This window comes from Lepidothrix coronata, unplaced genomic scaffold (genome assembly GCF_001604755.1).
Source record: "Lepidothrix coronata isolate B3197 unplaced genomic scaffold, Lepidothrix_coronata-1.0 Scaffold115, whole genome shotgun sequence".
Classification (NCBI taxonomy): Eukaryota; Metazoa; Chordata; class Aves; order Passeriformes; family Pipridae; genus Lepidothrix; species Lepidothrix coronata.
Window position 1 is genome coordinate 345,029 of NW_016690295.1, and position 14,356 is coordinate 359,384.

General features: G+C 37.1%; 1 protein-coding gene across 17 annotated transcripts in view; it reads right to left on the reverse strand.

Annotated features, from left to right (window-relative positions):
* MRVI1 (murine retrovirus integration site 1 homolog) overlaps window positions 1–14,356 on the reverse strand; it is a 105,391-nt gene that overhangs the window by 41,831 nt on the left and 49,204 nt on the right. For 14 of the 17 annotated variants that reach the window (XM_017825040.1, XM_017825039.1, XM_017825055.1 and 11 more), the window contains one exon: window positions 13,906–14,026. The gene's annotated coding sequence lies outside the window, so the exon portion shown is untranslated. The remainder of the gene's footprint in view (window positions 1–13,905; window positions 14,027–14,356) is intronic. The other 3 variants (XM_017825044.1, XM_017825050.1, XM_017825051.1) reach the window with 1 other exon arrangement.

Below are 14,356 nucleotides of genomic sequence, written 5' to 3' on the forward strand. Positions count from 1 at the left end.
ATGGAAATTTAAGACTTACTAAAAGATCATAACTGTATTTGAAAATAGCACTTTTTTTTTTTTGTAAAATGCTGCCTACCAGCTTCATTTGTTTTAGCAATGTTTTTACAATTTTGGTTTTGTTAGCAGCCAGTGTTTAGATTTACTTCTCTTGCGGCAAAGCATCCAGAGGAGTGGCTTACAACCTTTCTTTTTTCCTCATGATTTCTAGGCTGAATTTTATGCTGCAAACAATCAGCAAACAGATGAAGAATGTACATATTTTAGAAACACTGAGGAACAGTATTTCACTAGCTTTATAAACTGGTAGATCCAGATTTTAAAAAAAGGCTTTTCTTTTAAGGTAAATATATTTTAGGCAGCTTGAAAGTTTCCCTATTCCACTGTTTTGTTTAGGGGTAAGCAGGATTTAACATTGAACAAATCAAACTTTTATAAATTACTCTGCTTTGGATGCAAATGTTTTATGTTCAGTTTTTGGTTTTTATTTAGGACTAAAAAGAATGTAGGGAAATGAGGTTATAAGTAAGTAGTATTACCTCCCTGTGAAAGCAAATGGTTTTAAGAATTGCTTACAAGTTCACAAAAACAAAGTGTTCTGGTTCACTTGTAGAGTTTATTCATTTTGGGGTTTTTCTTTGAACAAATCATCTTAAGATAGAACTCCAATAAGGTAATTTTATCTGGTTAAGTCTATACCTAAGATACTGGACCCAGGTCTCATATGGGAAGGACAGCCAAAGGGAGCTATGGAAAACAATAGATCTGCCAGGTTGTTGGAGCAGAGGCTTCTCCCCAGTCATGCCATTCCAAGAACGTGGCACTCCCCATGTTCCACATTCCATGCTGGAGACAACAGGACAATTGTGGCAAGAGAACCAAAAGGAGGAGGCACTCCCTCGTGGATTCCCGACCTGAAAGCTTTTGCCCATCTGTTCCCCCTCATTCAATGGCTTGCGTTCAGCACAAACTACAGTCAGGTTAATTTGAGACATGCTCTCCAGAGTAAAAAACTTTTATGGCCAAAGAGAAAACAATGCATGTATCTCTCTCCTTTCCCCGTTCTTGTTATCTGCATGGCCTGGTTTTGTTTTTTTATTGCTTTCCAAGTACTTGTGCATATTTCATAGCAAAAAGCAAAAAAGCCTCTTAAGAAAGTAGAAGAAATTGAAGTGAATATGAAGCCAAATATTCAGTCTTTCGAAACATAACAGTGGAAGCCACCTACATATTTCACTGAGCTTACTAAAGTTTTATGCTCAAATCCTTAGAGGAAGCTCTCTAACAGTGAACCAGTTAGTTGTGGTAGATCCTTTACCCCCCAGGAAATTATCTTCCAAAGCCACATCACAAACCTCTGCTACACACAATGAACAAAGTGCACAAGCATGCCAGGCTAGGTCACGAAACAGTCAGAGCTGCTTATCAGATCTTACCACCCAAAAGGTTTTAGATGTGCCTCATGCATTCTAACTTTCAACTTGTACCCCAAATATGCTTTTATAATTTCAACAATTCTTTCCCTTGTTTTGTGCCAAAAAACAACCCACTCCCACAAAAAACCCCCAAAACAAACCCAAAAGCAAACATAAACACCCTCCCAAAGTGCAAACTCCCTACCACTCTACAGTTCATAGGTAGCTGTTTCCATAAATTCTGTTAATTTGTGAACAGCAAATTAACAAGCAGCAGTGCTCAGCCAGATGGCCTCTAGGAAACCAGTTGGGCTGAACTTTGGGGTACTTTAAAAAAGATTTTACACATATATATATTTAATAAAAAAGGCAGTACATGTGATGTTAAGGAAAAATGAATCCCTGATTTATGGAGTATTATGCACAAATTAAAGAATTCAGCCAGCAGTAGGAAATCTGATGATCAGCAGACTGTCAGATCTCAGGGTAGAGTTGATATGTTTCTTAACTTGAAGATTATTTTTGATAGACTTAAAGGAAATGCAGTTTAAAGGAAGAATGTGAACATGGAGTGGGTGGATATTTGGCATGGAGAGTAAGGATTTCTAAGCCTAAGGAACAGCATATAAGAAAGTCTGAAGATAAGAGTGGGAGAACAGTACATTAAGTGTCATTCAGGAGGGTAGTTCAAAAGAAATCTAGAGCTAGGAAGTATCTAGAGAAAAAAATCTATTGTCTTACAATGTAAAGGCAGTGACCTTAAAACAGGATAAAAGAAAAAAAAAAGTTGAAAATGATACGTGAGTAAAAAATGCTGCTCTCTTCCTCCTCCTAAATAACTTACTACTTGAGAAAAACACATAATTTAGTTTAGGAGGCAGCCTCAGTGTTTATTGCATGGTGCTGAACAACCCCTCTGATGCAGGGCTGCTCACTGATAAATCACTCAGCAGAAATGGTTAATGCCAGTAGCACTCACAACACCAGGAGATGATATTACCACCAAACATGCCTTTGCCTAAATGAGCATCATGTACTCAGTGACACTGAGTCAACAGTCGTTTGGGTTTCTTTCTTCTACTCCTTCTCACGGATTTGGAGAAACCTAGCTATGTTTCTGCTGTCTGGACTGCGTGTATTATACATCACATTCTAGTTACACATTTATTTTTGTCTGTGGTGTAGGCAGAGTTGGGAGCTTGAGATGATATTTTCTCAAATTTCCACTTGACTATATTCTTAGCTAATGTAAAAGGAGAACAAATATGCTTGTGAGGAGGGGAGTCAGACAAGATTAAGGAAAAAAAAATTAGTGTATTTTGGTGTTGATTCCTCCTTGTTTGAAAACAATCTTAAGGTTGCTACATGAAGTAAAATTGTCAAAAGCAATTTTTATATATAAACATTCTATAAACTGTTCTGTTCTCCAGGGCAGTGGGATATTGACCTTATATAATTTGGAAAAAACAACTACCAAAGGCCTAACTTAGAAACATAAATAAGTTGAAGGCAATTAGGGTAGAACACTATTGCTTAGTGACCCAGGAGCCTTGTCGCTAGTCAAGCAAAAAAAATTTTCCAAATGAAGAAATGAAACAAAATTCTTTCTTTCCCAATCACAAAGGGTAATCCCAGAGGGCACACTTTGTTGAACAACCCAGCAGTAAATAGCCTTCTTTGGCATCCCAAAATGCTATTGTGGGCTTTCAAGCAGGGAGATTATACTCTACTCTCCATCTTGCATAGATAAATGGCAAAGCAGCAAAACAAGCATTTTATTCCCATTTTATGCTTCCTGGACACAATCAGACTCACATTTCCTTACTTTAGTGATACATGAAGGTTTTTTTGCATTACAAAAATGAGCATACACCAAAAGAGCAAGAATTTCTCCTTTTCGTGAGAAAATAATTATGGATCTGATTCCACTGAGTTTTTTGAAATACTGTTGTACACTAGGAAGGGAATATCTACAGTATCAACTTTTTCAAATAATCAGCCACTGTCTGGACTTTGGCTGCTGACTGCTTATTTGACTGCAGTAACTTACATGTTACTGTAAGATGGCCAGACTGGAAGATCGATTCCCAGAATCAAGGAATGCTTTAGGCTGGAAGGTCGTTTGGACCAACCTCCTCCTTGACCCTTGCAGGGTCAGCACTGAAGCAACGAGAAGTTGCTTTGGACTTTGTCCAGTTGGAGCTTGAAAACTTCCAAGGACAGAACTTGAAGAATTTCTGGTAGATCTAACCCAATGTTTAATTACCCCCACAGTAATTCCCCCCTTGCTCCACCCTTACATCCAGTCTGACTGTCCCTTTAGGATCCTTGTCTCTCATTCCCCTGCCGTGCACCCCTGTAAAGTGCCTCAGTCCATCTTTTTAGCACCATCTTACTTATGTATTGCAAGGCTGCAACTAAGGTCTTCTCCAGGCTAAGCAGTGCCAGTTTGTTCCCTCGGCATCCTCCCACAGGATCTGTGCCTCCTGACTGCCACAGTGATTCTCCCTGGGTTTGCCCAAGTTTATCAACATCCTGGGGGCCCAGATGTGGTGAGAATGTATTTCTACTCACCCTCCATGTCTACTAAATGGGCAGACCCTTGAGGGACTTGACTGGTAACATCAGGTGAAATGGAATGCCAGCAGTAAGAACTAACTACATTATTTGAATCTAATTATTCAGCTGCTTTTTCCACTGACCTGGTAGTTAACTCATCCAGGCTGTAATGTGTCAACTTGCATCCAGGGATTCTGCATATTAGATCACAAGAATTGTTGGTTTTGCTAGAAACAGTCCTAAATTTCACCCCTGGAGTACACAAATCTGCAGGCCTCACTGCCTGTGAATAAGCAAAACCCAACATATACATCTCTTCCCTCATGTCAGCGTATGTGTGAAAAAGCAGTAACATTTTATAACACCACCTTTTAGCCTTTTTTCCTAGAAACGGACACAACTTGAAAACCAGCAGCTAGATTAATTTCTCTTATCAAGCTTCAGAAGCAGGTATAATAATAATAATAATAATAATAATTAATTATTATTAATTAATCATGGAAAGGATGATTGCTCAACTTCAGTATTACCCAAAGAGGTGGGGTGGGGTAGGAAGTCCTCGGTGTCTCATTCAGGTGTGATGTCAATGCAGGTTCAGAGCCAAAGGCACTTTCTTGCTCAAAAGATCTATTAATGCAACACAAGATTTTGCAAATATGCTTTCCAGAAGGTCTTTTGCTTGTATTGCTGAATCATCTGCAGATTTCTGTGCCCTGTGTTATTCCATGCTACTGAAAGTACTCTTCAGATGCAGTCACACGGTGTCATTTTTACACTATGAAGTTCTGGCAGTGAGCATTCCTGAACTGATTTAGTCTTTAATTTAAATTTAATTTTTAAAAGGTGTGATGGGAAGAGGCAGAGCATTTACTGGACAGTTCAATCTATGTACTGTGTAAAGTTAGACTTTCAGAAGCTCGGAGGAAGCTTGGTTTTTTAGTTTTTTTTCTGCTAGAATTTAAAAGAAAGACCCACAATACCCAGAGACCGAAAGACCACCCTATTACTGATGAATTTGGCAAAGAAATTCAATGTGCATTTGACTGACTAAGGTAGAAATGGATTGGATGACACCACCCTCCTCCAATGAGGTACATGTGTTAGCTGAAACAGCAACCAGTTCTTCAAAGTCCCTTTTTTTCTAATTAGCCTAATTGAGACAGTTATGAATTTCAAGGTGAAAGCAACAAAGCATATTTGATTTAATGATTTAAGGGCTGCAAAGGTGTTGCATCAGACAGGATGATGTAGTAATTAAGAGAGAGGTAAAATAGATACTCCAAACTCCACACATCAATGGTTGTTAGCACAGAAAATGTTCCATCAGGAGTGCTCCTGACATGGCTGTTCTTATATCTTATACAGTAAAATATTCACCTGCATTTTTTAAAATAGTATTTTATAATGCAGCCACAGCACTAATTTAAGCCTTAGTCATAAATAACATTTGGTGAGATGAGCTTTGAACTTTGTGAAATGAACTCTTTTGCAAATCTAGAACCCACAGCCAAAATTACAGGAGAAATAATTTGTTCTTGTTTTATCCTTATTTGACATCGAGATGAGGTGGCTTCAGGAAAATTAAACCTGAGCCCTTTATTTTCACGTGGGGAAACTGCTTTATCACTTCAGAAAGAGATTTGCTGACTTGCAGAAAGGAAGGTCTGAAAATGAAAGCAAACAGTTGTTTGTGAAAAAAGAAAAGCAAGTCCCCATTTCCTGTGTTCTCAAAGTTCTGCACTCTGTTGGGATCCAAAATGAAGGATGGTTATTGCTAGTACCAAAAAAAAAAAAAAAAATAATTCCACAGCTGCCTTTCCACTCCATCTGTCCTACAAAACCTTTGCCTGCAGAAACAGCACCCACTCCAATAGCAGCTCAATCGTTCTGTACAACTTGATCTTCAAGATATTAACTCTGAGGACCCAAAGAAGATTTTAACCATCTCCTGCTGGTTTCCTCACTCTAAGAAAACACAGATGTATCCTGGACATGTATACTTCATTTACTGAAGCATTCTCAAATGTGGAAGCTAACCTTTGATGATTTAAGTGAATGAAGTATATAATTCCTCTTATTTTTAAACTCTTCTCAGCAGGAAGAAAATGAGGCCTATTTTGGATACTTGCTTAAGTTCTAGATTCAGGAGCTTTACTATTTGCACTCTAATTTGGAAACCATTCTTATTGGCTTGCATCTGCTAGAAAGCATGGTAAGAAAAGTGACTTTTCATTTTCTTTTAGAAAGCTACCAAATACAACACCTTAAGAACAGATGGTTTCTTAACTTTATTTCTTACATTTTCAATGATTGTTCTCCAAAACCCAGAAGTTGGATAGTTAATAATAAAGATCAAAGCTATCAGAACAAGAAAGCAATTTTTATGCATTGGCTGGCATGTACTGTACCAAAAAGCCACATTTTTCTGGGTAATTAGACAGTTCAGAACAAAGCTTTGAGGAAAACAACAGCTCTGCTCTTCTGGAATAGCACAAGCCAAATGTAGCAAAATGTTCCTCGTGTCCTTTGTCAAAATCTTTCCCTCATAAAATTATTTAGCCAACACTGTTCCATCCCTGATTATATCCAGGAGCTGATCCAAAAAAATAATGTACCAGCTTTCTGCATAATCTCATTTTATCAACATCTATAAAAACCCCAGAGTCATTTAATATGGTTTTATCAGTGTTATGCACAGGGAGGCCCTAGCACAGAGGTGAGCTTGAACCACAGAATTCCTTCTGCAGGGAGAAAGAACTCTGGACTTTGGGGGTTACATTTTATACACTAGGTTTTTAAATTTTCACCTCAAACCCGAAAATAAAAACAAGGAAAGTGAGAAGGGTGTAAAAGGAGCAGAGTTACTCATATTCTGTGAGGTTTTAAAAGAGAAACAGGACATATCAGGGGTCAACTCAATATTGCTGCTGTCATTACTCTATTAAGAAATTGTGGTGTGTATCTAATTATGCTCATTTTATAACTTTATATATAATGAGTCAAAATGGCATTTTGTATTTCCCTACTTAAAAAAAAATTGTATACAATAAGTTCATAGTCTGCATACATTAAGACTTACTATCTTACCACTGTTTTTCTTTCCTTATATTGAATAAACTAAACAAGATTATATTAAAGTAATGGAATGAAGCTACTTTATTTGAAATTTAAAACAGGTGTAGAAAAGTATGGAATGAAAAAGATTCAGTGAGTCTAATATATTATGAAATAAAAAAATACAAAACTCGGTAAAATATTTAGAAAATGTGTCTTAACAGAAGATACAGGAACTCATTGTCATTTTAACCATCCCATAGAACCACACAGATAAGACCAATCTTTTATAGAAGAAATGCCGAAATACTGGTGCTTCAAAAGTTTTATTATTAATCAGATTTTGGGGGTTTTAGAACGCCTCCAGACAACATTCTGGCAAATGCCACAACAAAAAGCTGTGCATGAGCTACCTGAGGTAGTGGCAAGCAGATAAAAAGCCTTAAAGAGACTGAGACAAAGGCAAAGAGTACAAGCAATGAATGATGTTCACTCTTTCCAAACACCTCCTTCAATAGTTTGATGTTGCCCTTGAACTGTTTTGCTGTTCTGCCAAAACAAAACAAACCTCTTATTTGAGGACTGATTGCTTTATAATTTTATTTTCACTTAATACTTTCATCCTGGTTCTTACTTTTAGGTAATAACTGTCCTAGATAAGAAATTAATGTAGTATTTTATTAATAAATAGATGCAGATCAGAGAATGATAAATTAATACAGGACTGTACAACATTCCAAACTTTGCTATTTCATTAAATTTCTTTACAAAAGTCAACAAGCATTTTAATAGAGGAAATATGCATTTTTCGAAGAGAGGTTTTGACAAAATTCTCTACCAAGCCCCTTAAGGAAACTCTGCTCTCACAGGACAAAAGGGAAATACTTCTTGTCATTTAAGGAAGAAAATAAAGGGCAGGAGTTACAGGTCTCTGTCTCCTGCAGAGATTAAACTTCCACAGGTACTGAGGTGTTCAACAGAGTCATGGAGAATCTGGAAAAGAGGGTCTGTACAGGTGATCAGAGGTGAAATGGGAAAATCATATCTAAAGACAGCCAAGGCAGTTCATGGGATACTGAGCACCTGAATGATAAAATGGCAGGTGTAATATGCTGCTGAAAAATGCAAATCAATGCGCAAGGGGAAAAAGAAGAAGCTTAAGGGTAAAATCTGAGCTCATCATATGTTTTACTTGTCGGGAAAGAGATCCAAGTAATTTTGGATAGTTCTCAGAAAACAGCATTCAGCAGCAGCCAAAAAGGCAAAAATGTTGAGAATTAACAGAATATGGGTCCAAATTTTAAAACAGTTCTCAAAAAAAAGTCACATCTCAAAAAAACCAACCAACCAACCAAAAAAACCAACCGAAAACCTAAAAAAACCCCAATATAAATACAAGGGGTTCATAGAAGAATGAATGGTCAGAAATTGCAAATGGTTTCCATGGAAAAAAGAGCAATCAATCTTGAAAAAGGGACAGTTCTGGATAGAAACAGATTAGAAAATTATGAAGAGACTGGAGAGGGTGGCCTATCAATTATTTGCTCAGAAGTCTTTGCAATACATAAGGATGCCAAAAGCAGTTATTAGTTATAGCTTATAGTACAAAAGAAGCTCCTTCACAACAGTATATAATTAAATAATTGAATTTGTTACCACAGCAAGTTGTAAAGGAATTGGAACATATAAAACAGTTCTAAAACAGATTAGATGCATTCAGAGGAGAGGTACAGTGGTAGTTCTGTACAGCCTCTGGGCCTGGAAAGGCCTGACCTGCAGATAGTCGAAAACAGTGAGGGTTAAAGGACATTTCTGCTTTTGGAGTAGCATGAAAATGATCCTCTTGTGGGATCAGGTGAATGGTTTGCATGACCTGGCTGTGGAGGCTGAATGTTCACTGGGGGAAGCAGGTTCAACTTCTGAAAGAGACTGATTGTGAGAAAGTGAACAAAGGGAAATTTCCTTTTCCCCCATCCTGAGTAATTAGCAATGCTGAAGGAAGGCATGGACAGAACAGACAGAAAGAAGTAATGGGAGAAAAAGACTTTTACATTTTTCTAGTCAATACAAACAGTACATGCTATAACCACAGCCAGGATTAAGATCCTGCTGCCATAGGTCTGTACTGTGCTGGATTCCTAAGTAGCCTCCTTGAAGAAGTAAACATATCTCAATCAGAAGAATGTCTGGCATCTCCCTGCTTTGTCACGTTTTAGATTCTTGCATATGAACAAACTTCAGATGTTTTTTAGAGGCTATTTGGGTGGCAAGTCACAGAAAGTATTTTCAGTTCTTTAAGATGCATCAAACAAAAAGGAACTGAATTTCACAGAAGAAAAGACAGTGAGCCAGCAGTTTTCAAACTTTGCAGTCTTACACATACATGAACATATTTGCTCACACATACAGTAAATGACATTCCCAATTATGAAGAAAATTCCATTTGCTTGCAATACTATTTAGTAGAGGACAAAGGTGCAAAGCAGTATGGAATCTTCTTCCCCCAGATCAAGAAGCTGAGACTGGCATGAAGGTTCACACACCTCTTGATTGCTGTTCTCCATCTTTTTTCCTACTTATTATCACAGAATCACAGGACAGCCCTGTTTGGAAGGGACTTTTAAAGAACAACTGGCCCAATCCTTTGTGGGAAAGGGAGCCTGGATGAGATTGTTGAGCATCCTGTCCAACCATAACTTGAATACCTCCAGCGATGGGGACGCTGCCACAGCCCTGGGGAGGTTGTTCTACTGAAGGATTGCTCTCACTGTGAAAACATTTCTTTTTATATTGAGATGAAACCTCTCCCTATCACGTACATTCAGCTGTACAGTGCTGCCTACACTCCTGGTCCAAATGCCTCACGTGTGGCTGAGTCAGAAAAAACACGGGACTAATCTCTGCTCAAATGGTACAAACTGGGGGAATGTCTTAAGATGCTCTTGCACTCCCACTGGTTTCCTCTCACAGAACCTATAGTGGTAGGAATAAACCCCAGCTTTCTGGGATAGAGGCTGGAAGTCTCTCTTCTTCTCTAATTAATATTTGGTCTAAGATACAATGGATGACCTTTCCCCTTGAGATATTAAAATATTGAAAAAGAAATTAGTACTATTATATACCAGCCATTTCACAACTGTAAAATTATTTCACACTGTAAGTATTATTTTCCTTGTACACCTAGTGAATTGAATCTCAAAGAGAAATTCCACAATAAGGTTGCCTTAAAAACAAAGAGATAATACATATAATTTTTCAGGCACTGTTGCTAGTTTTTACATCATAAATGCACAAGATCAAAACAGAAAAATTATATTTAATTCTTGTCTACCAAACCTTGTAAGCAACCTCCTTTCTTTTCAACAAAGCACAAATCAAAGCTTCCACTCACTGCAGAAAGGCTTTGAAGAGACAAACTGTACATTTTGTTTGCCTCTAAACTTGCAAGTTTTCCCTGTGCTCTTTTGATGAAATGCTATCATGCCTTTAACCTTAGGGCATCATATCTCATCCTCCTGTTGTGTGGCCTGCAGGACAGGAGTAAGCAAGGGAAGCTTACTAACATCAAACCCTGGGAGCACAGACAAGCGAAGGAACATGACAAACAGTGCTTCCAACATCCGAAAATCAAATTCTCATCTCAGTATCCCTCTTCCCCTTGAAGCTCGTTTGCACTTTTGCCTTAGGAATTGTGATTTGATACACATTATGAAACTGGCTCTAGTTTACCTGTCTCTATCAATTCTGTTAAAGTGAACACCAGCATTGCATTAGTCCTACTGTAGTTATTAGAGTTGATATAAAGAAATCAAAACTTGATAAGCCAAGGAAGTGATCTTTTTTTCTTACAGACAACACAGATATTTGCTTTCACTTGTCAACTGAAAATGCTGGTTTCTGTCAAAGATTCATCAGTTTGGATATGGTTGGATACAGTTGCTAAATACTGATCTAAGATTTCTTTCAAATGTTTCTTTCAAAACCAGTAACACGAAATTTTATTTTCAGTGAGGGAGAAGGATCAAGAGAAGAAAAAGAACCTGCACCTATTTAATTCTGTACATCTTCTTCAATACAAGAGTTATTATAATACCACAGACCTTCAACAGAGAGAGAGAGAAGGGTGTGAGAATATGTAAAAAGGGGACCTTTCCTAAAGACTCACTTTAGCCATTTGTCTCTCCCAGTCTTGGTTGGTTGGCTTGTGGGGTATTTTTGTTTGTTTGTTTTTGAATCAACTTAAGTTCTTGTCCTAAAATCAGGAAGTTAATTTAGGCTCTCTGAATTGCATTCTGGAGGAACCTCTCTCTTCTCAGACGACAACAGGGAAGCCCAGGGAGACAAACTTCATTAGCCTAAAATGAACCTTTTTTATATAACCCCCTTTCCTGAAGTGACTTCAGATTACCTTCCAAAGAAATTGCCTGGGGCAGGGGAAGGAACAGTGAGCTAAGGAGAGACAGCCTCCATCCTTCTCTTAATTCTTAATTATATTGGCCAAGAAATTAAATTCTTAAGAATTAAAATCTTAATTCTCTGTATTAGTCCAAATCCCAGGCTGCAGACATTAGGAAACCATCTTCCCAGTAGTTTTGCTTTGCCTCACAGATTGAAAGAAATAAGAAAGGTAGAACTTAGAACTAGAGTCACCAGACTTTCTATAAACATTTAGTGTATGTTCCACTAATCTTTTTTCTTGCATTCTTCCTTTATTTCTTCTCTATAATACCTAATAACTGACTACAAACAAGTAACAATTGCCAAGCTAGCTTGACAAACAAGATATATAATGTCTTAATCTATGCAAAAACTAATTCCAATCTATCTAAAGATAAATTAATACCAACGGTAGTGTTTGATCTGTGCAAATAAGGTGATGTCAAATTGTGTTGAACACGTTTCTAAGGCATGTAAAGATTTTTTTCCAACACAAACTTTTTTGTTGTTGCTAATGTTTCTTAGTTAGAACAATGTTTATTTGATTTTCCATGGAGCTTAAAGACAACCTACAAATTCATTTTCTAAGTGTTCCCTCCAAGTGTTATGTTTTTAACCTTCTTGGAGAAAAAAAAAAGTATATTTTTACAGAACAAAGAGGATAAAGTTACTAACTGAACACGGCATTTTTTGCGTTTTTGTTAAAGGAAATATTTAAATTTAATCTCAGAGCCAGCTGTGATTTTTTTTTCTGAAATTCTCATTATCCAGTTATTTCAGAAATTATTTTCTGAAGAAACAAGGGAATCTAGAAGATAAACAAACATGGCATCTAGAATATTTTCCATAACAATTTACTTGCCAACCTGAGTGAATGGCATCACACTTTTCTATCACATGCACAAAAGAAAAGAGCACTTCAATTCTAAATGGATGCTGAGTGTGCTTTTGAACTAAGTTGAAGCAAAAAGCAAATTTCAATCATACAGCTTGTTTTAATTGCAACCAGTACCTTAACTGAACATACTGCAGAGCTTCATGAATATTCAGCAATAGAGTAACCAAATACACAACATTAGTGCTTTTGGTATTAAAAAAAAGTTTCATTTTCTTCCTCAATTTTTGAAGCAGAGGGGAGTAATGGAATTTTATTCAGTTTACTTATCGGGTTCATACTCTCTTCATACTCTCCCTCGTATTTCTTCAACTACACCAAGCCATAAGTCATGAAACTTTTCCAATCAATTTACTCTGCAGAAACAGGCAGAAGTTATTTGGTCAACTGAGTTTCACAAAGCTCCCCAGCTGTAATCCTTACTATGACAGGTTAATATTCCTGAGGAAGGTCTGAATATTGAAAACATGCTGAATATGCTTTACATTGGTGCATTACTCAATCCTTATAACTGACCAGAACACTGAAATTTCACCCATTGAAATCATTATTTCATAGCACAAATGCAGCAGAAAATTATGTGTTTAAGAAAGTGAGGGATAAAACAGTTCAGTTCTGAACTATTCAAGAGATGTGGTTCTTCTCTGTATATTTTTACTGTATAATGACACAGCTTTCACTGTATCCTACAAATACTTTTTGGAAAGATGATTTTTTCCCCCATTTTGTTTGCTTTTCAAAAGACCTCTTTAAGAATCTCAGAACATTCAAAACACTATCAACATAATTCTTCAGCTTTTTCAAATAAACACTTGCTAACAGGGCAGAGATTTACCACTGTGAAGAAGAAATGAGCATTCCCCAAAGCCACCAGGGTGAAATTGGCCCCTGGCTCTTCCTTCCTCACACCTGAACTGTTTGTCACATGTTGGTGTTGTGTCCTATTGCTTCAGGCTGGGTTCAAATTATTACATTTATCTTGTTATTTAATAGCAGCTGTCTCATCTTGTGCACTTCTGAACCAAATCAAACTTCTGTCACATACCCAAACCACATTTCACTTTCAGCCCCCAAGAATGTACAGTTACAGACTGAGTTTTATGACATAACTTCCCTCCCTGAACATCCATCCAGGCGGAGCATTCAATTCAGAGGAATTATGTTTGAGAGTTATGGACAAAAATATAGCTTTTGGATATTACTTAGACAATCCAGTAATGATTTTTATCTTCTAGAAATACTTTCTTTGTGTTCTATATATTCTCATCTGTAACTTTTATACTAATTTTTAAGGAACAATTTAATTAAAAGTCGTTTATGAAGCAGCATTTAATTTAAAAACTAGCAAATGGCCAACATATATGTTAAGCAACAAAAAAAATTACTGAAATATGTTAAAAATTGTCAGAATAACAAGTGACCTATGCAAGTCTTGTATGTACAAGACTCCTATTAACTGCACTGGATGAGACACAAACGAGAAATCAGCCCAACTGTTTCAAATAACACAAGTAAAATTTAAAATGCAACCAGAAAGCTTCTTACCTATCAGAGGAATTGAAGGTCAGGAACTCTCAAGGTCAGCATACTGCCCTGCAGCACAGGTGAGGAAAGGATAATGAATATTCAGCAATCTGATGGCTGGAATGCTTTAGGCAGGAGCTTCCTGTTTTTAAGCATAAGAAACAAATTTAATGTTATCTAGACAGAAAAGGGTTTTTTTGTTTGTTCAAGCAAAACAAACAAGTCCTCCCAAACAGATGATCAAGCAAAGAAAGAAAACAGGATGTTACCACAGGTTAATTTCTTTCAAATAATCAGAGAGCAACTGATCAGTGACTAACCAAAATAAAGTATGCAGTCAGTTTGCTTAGGAGCAAATGAGATATCATTCTGCCATTTTTTACTGAGCCTCAGCTGCCTCCTTCAAATGACCAGAAAGCAGATAAGGGCCAGTGTCTCTGGGCATTACTTTATTCTCCCTGGCTTAGATTCA